The 4,850-nt window shown below is 37.0% G+C and overlaps 1 long non-coding RNA gene across 9 annotated transcripts in view; it reads right to left on the bottom strand.

Moving 5' to 3' along the window:
* Window positions 1-1,482: 1,482 nt before the first annotated feature.
* Window positions 1,483-4,850, bottom strand: part of LOC123137298 (uncharacterized) — an 8,253-nt gene continuing 4,885 nt past the window's right edge. For 8 of the 9 annotated variants that reach the window (XR_006468056.1, XR_006468055.1, XR_006468057.1 and 5 more), the window contains 4 exons: window positions 3,923-4,034; window positions 3,151-3,258; window positions 2,642-2,719; window positions 1,483-1,929 (listed from right to left, as the gene is read on the bottom strand). This is a non-coding gene — a long non-coding RNA (uncharacterized lncRNA). Of the gene's footprint in view, window positions 1,930-2,641; window positions 2,720-3,134; window positions 3,259-3,922; window positions 4,035-4,850 lie in introns of all 9 variants that reach the window. The other variant, XR_006468051.1, reaches the window with a different exon arrangement.

Here is a 4,850-nt window from a genome sequence, read left to right as displayed (position 1 = left end):
AGTGCCACTTTATGGTTAATGAAGGTATTGTCTTGGGGCATAAAATTTCTGAAAGAGGTATTGAAGTTGACAAAGGTAAAGTTGATGCTATTGAAAAGATGTTGTGTCCCAAGGACATCAAAGGTGTAAGAAGTTTCCTTGCTCATGTCGGTTTTTATAGGAGGTTCATTAAAGACTTCTCAAAAAATTCTAGGCCTCTGACTAATCTATTACAAAAAGATGTTCCTTTTGTCTTCGATGATGATCGTGTAGAAGCATTTGAAATACTTAAGAAAGCCTTGATTTCTGCACCTATTGTTCAGCCTCCTGATTGGAATTTACCCTATGAAATTATGTGTGATGCTAGTGATTATGATGTAGGTGTTGTTCTAGGACAAAGAGTTCATAAGAAATTAAATGTTATCCAATATGCTAGTAAAACTCTAGACAGTGCCCAGAGAAATTATGCTACTACTGAGAAAGAGTTTTTAGCAGTTGTATTTGCGTGTGATAAGTTCAGACCTTATATTATTGATTCCAAAGTAACCGTTCACATAGATCATGCTGCTATTAAATACCTTATGGAAAAGAAAGATGCTAAACCTAGACTTATTAGATGGTTTCTCTTGCTACAAGAATTTGACTTGCATATTATTGATAGAAAGGGAGCTGAGAACCCCGTTGCAGATAACTTGTCTAGGTTAGAGAATGTTCTTGATGACCCACTACCTATTAATGATAGCTTTCCTAATGAACAATTGGATGTCATAAATGCTTCTCGTACTGCTCCATGGTATGTTGATTATGCTAATTACATTGTCGCTAAATTTATACCACCTAGTTTCACATTCCAGCAATAGAAAAAGTTTTTCTATGATTTAAGACATTACTTTTTGGATGAGCCACACCTTTATAAAGAAGTAGATGGTGTTATTAGACGTTGTGTACCTGAGCATGAACAGGAACGGTTCCTAGGCAAGTGTCACTCTAAGGCATATGGAGGACATCACGCAGGAAATAGAACTGCACATAAGGTATTGCAATCCAGTTTTTATTGGCCTACTCTCTTCAAAGATACTCGTAAGTTTGTCTTGTCTTGTGATGGATGTCAAAGAATTGTTAATATTAGTAGACATCAAAAAATGCCTATGAACTATTCACTTGTTATTGAACCATTTGATGTTTGGGGCTTTGATTATATGGGACCGTTCCCTTACTCTAATGGGTACTAGATCAGAATCGCGCCTTGGCGTAAGGGTGCCGGTCCCAACGATGTGATCAAGTAATGTTCATGTTAGTAGGAATCCTCGTTTAGCATATGTATTCAACAGAAAAAATAGAAACATTCATTTGTAATAGAAACAAAACATCATATGACTTCAACATCGTCATGAGATTATAAGGCAACATAGAGTTCAAGTTCAGTGCTTTCATCAGACCACAAAAGGTAACCACTTGACTCTAAGTTCAGTACTAAGAGCGCAAACATAAGAGAGGAAGTACTAATCTAAAACAAAGTTTACATCTTATCCATATAAAGGATAGACAGCATCAAGGTTCATCACACGCCATTGGCAAATTTCATATGAAATATAACATGATAACATGATATACCAAATCATACTTGTTGTGACAAATATACTGAGAACAACCTGGTCCTCAACTTTTGCTTCTTTCTCCAAGTATACTGGAATTCCAAAGAGCAGTCTCCATCACCATGGTCCAGCGCTCAGCTCCAAACCAAAAAGCAGGATAATGTTTACTACCATAGAAAGATACAGTCTACATGATGTTAAACAAAAAAATCACAATATATTACACGGGAAAGAACATGGCACTCTTGTACACAAGTGAACCCGTAACAAATTAATGTCCTAGATTACTTGGGTATCATCTTCACACCTCCACAAGACTCCAGGTTGTGTCCTTAAAGATAAGTGTAGACAAAGCCTATCAAAAAAAAGTAATGTTTCTCTATTTCAGATTGGGAGAAGCATGACAGAGGCATGAGACCACAAATAGTAGCATTGGTAAACAGGCAAAGCCTATGATATCTGAATGGGGAAAATTAATTATATCTATCTGAAATGCTATGAGTTGACAAAAGAGAATCAGTGAGCACGTCCTTCGGATTCACATGAGAAAAAAACATCATGATTTTATCTTGGAACACCAAACAATCTACACAATGTAAAAGTACATGATACCAAATCCATTACAGCTGAACCTACTCGATTACCAGTAAGAAATTGGATAATGCAAGTGCATGATCACATCTCATCATTCTATTCTAAAGTAGATGGCAATAATAGCAATAATAGCAATAATAGTACATGGGCTGCAAGACTAGAGACCATTTATTATATACGAAGGCACACCGTTCTCTACCACAAAGTAGGGAAACCACCAACGGATGAAATTTGCAAAACATTCAATAGGGGATAAAAAACAATGGGAAATTGTTCTTCTAAGACTGTCAAAAATGATTATGAATCATGGGCGTGTGTCCTGCACACACACACACACACATGATGTATTTTTATTATTTCCATGCACTACTGCTTACTCCTCTATAGTTTGCACATGTCAGGTTGTCACAAATGATTATGAATCATCCTCGACATCACAGACTAATGCAACCCAAGAAACTAAATGATCTCACCATTGTACTCTATCGATCCATGGAGTGGAACATCTTCAAGCACACCTAGCATCAACTGGCTTTGCGATAGTACTGCTACTGCAAATAGAAAGTGGCACATCAACTCGCCCATGTAAGAAAGCAACTTATAGTTAGAAAATTACAAGGAAGCATCAATCATGTGCATAACAATCAATATTGTTGGATTTCTACCTTCATATTGACATTTCGCAATTACTGGGTCCAGGTAAATAGTTATGCAAGGACAAAAAAGAATTTGTTCTCACTATTGGTAGAGCTTAGAGAACAAAGTAATGCAGAAAACAGAAACACGGAACTGTTCATGTTCAAAATAAACACACCATTACACCATGTAGATACAACACATATCAATTAGAAGGAGCAACTACTGCTCTGTTTATAAGAGAAAGAAATCAAATAATATAGCAAGACAATGAAAAACGATGGCGAGAACAAAAATGCTATTGTTACATTATGTCATTCAAGGAAATACCTCAAGAGCTATTTACCTAGACGGTATGTGTGCCTCGCTGCTTGAAGAATTTAGAACATTAGTTCATGAAGCAAAGGATACATGATCTGTTGTCCCTGCTCTTGATCAGCACTGGAAGTAGCCACTGACACCATAAAAATATGTTAACAAATATTGCGAGGTTGTACTTGTGCAAGAACTAAAGATGACATGGATGCTGATATTGAGCACATGAACTGGATAGATTCTAGGATGGAAATAATTTTTTTTAATTCAAAGCAACTTCACAAAAGCTGAAATACAACCAGATCTGTCATTACAATAGGTTTATGAGATTATGGTATGCCTTCTCTTTTATATCTGTCATGATAAACCAATAAATAATGGGTACATGCCATCTGGCATAAATATGCGTGAACTAAAGTATTTATGTTCACTGAAACTAAAACATGAGAGAAAAGCACCTGGTTGTCATTTGTTAGCAATCCATCAAACAACAACATATCCAAATAAATTTCAATGCGCATATATCATTAAGAGCAAGTCACTGTGCTTTTTACTTCCTTTGATGGTTGACACTATGAAGAAGTCACAGTTCAAATTCTATTAACATAAGGCAGTAATTAAAACAGCATGTTGAAGCCTTTCCAAAAAAGGCCTCTAAAAATTAATCAGCCAGACTACATGTACTGAACATAATAACTAACCATCAACTACGGAGGAACCAAAATATTTAGGAAATAAGAGTAACCTATGACATTCCCATTCAACATTCTTTTATACTGTTAAGAATGACATTGGTTACTTACAAGCGATTACAACGGTGCAAGCATCGAACGACTCTGCACCAGAATAGATTCACAATCAAATTGTTGTGTTGTCCAGCGCATAATGAGATACAACTAACGAATTGAGTAGCACCTGCAGCAAGATGGAGAACTCACACATCAAACAGAGGTGAGGTATGCAGCCTGGGTAAACCACAAAAGGAACCAACAAGGCAAATTAAAAGCGGTGAATTGTTATACAATACATATATATAGTGTCACTACATGGAGCAAAGCAAGACAGAGTCACTACGTAGAGCCACATGCTTTGCATCTGTTTCCCCAGAAACATAATCATTATATTCCACTCGACAAAAAAAAACGTAGAGGCTTATGATTATCACTTTATCAGAGCCATACTTACTTACTTACTTACGAAGCCTTTGATCCCAAACAAGTTGGGGTAGGCTAGATATGAAACCCTTTCACGAGGACTTCCCAGGAGGTCACCCATCCTAGTACTACTCTCGCGCAAATGGGTTTCATACCCAAAAGACTGGCTAGTTTTTACGTTGGCTCGCCAAGCCTATCACAACCCTTAGATATGAAACTCTTTCACAAGGACTTCCCAGGAGGTCACCCATCCTAGTACTACTCTCGCTCAAATCGGTTTCATACCTATGGGACTGGCTAGTTTTTACGTTGGCTCGCCAAGCCTATCACAACCCTCCTCCTTTATCAGAGCCATGTCATGCATTAATTTCTTAGTATACACACATTCAGATCGTCAAACCAGGACGAATAGGTGGGTCAAATGCTTCATGGAATAAAGCTTGTGGTACCCCTACCTTTAAAAAAATGAGACAGAATGAACTTCAACAGTGGCAGTCATTCCTGGAGTTGAGACAGAAATAGATCATTGAGAAGAATTTATAGTTTCTTTAAATGGAACTTGTCCAAATGACAATTC

Source organism: Triticum aestivum, chromosome 6B (assembly GCF_018294505.1).
Source record: "Triticum aestivum cultivar Chinese Spring chromosome 6B, IWGSC CS RefSeq v2.1, whole genome shotgun sequence".
Lineage (NCBI taxonomy): Eukaryota > Viridiplantae > Streptophyta > Magnoliopsida > Poales > Poaceae > Triticum > Triticum aestivum.
The sequence above is the reverse complement of the archived record's forward strand: the minus strand, read 5'-3'. Positions and strand labels throughout refer to the sequence as shown.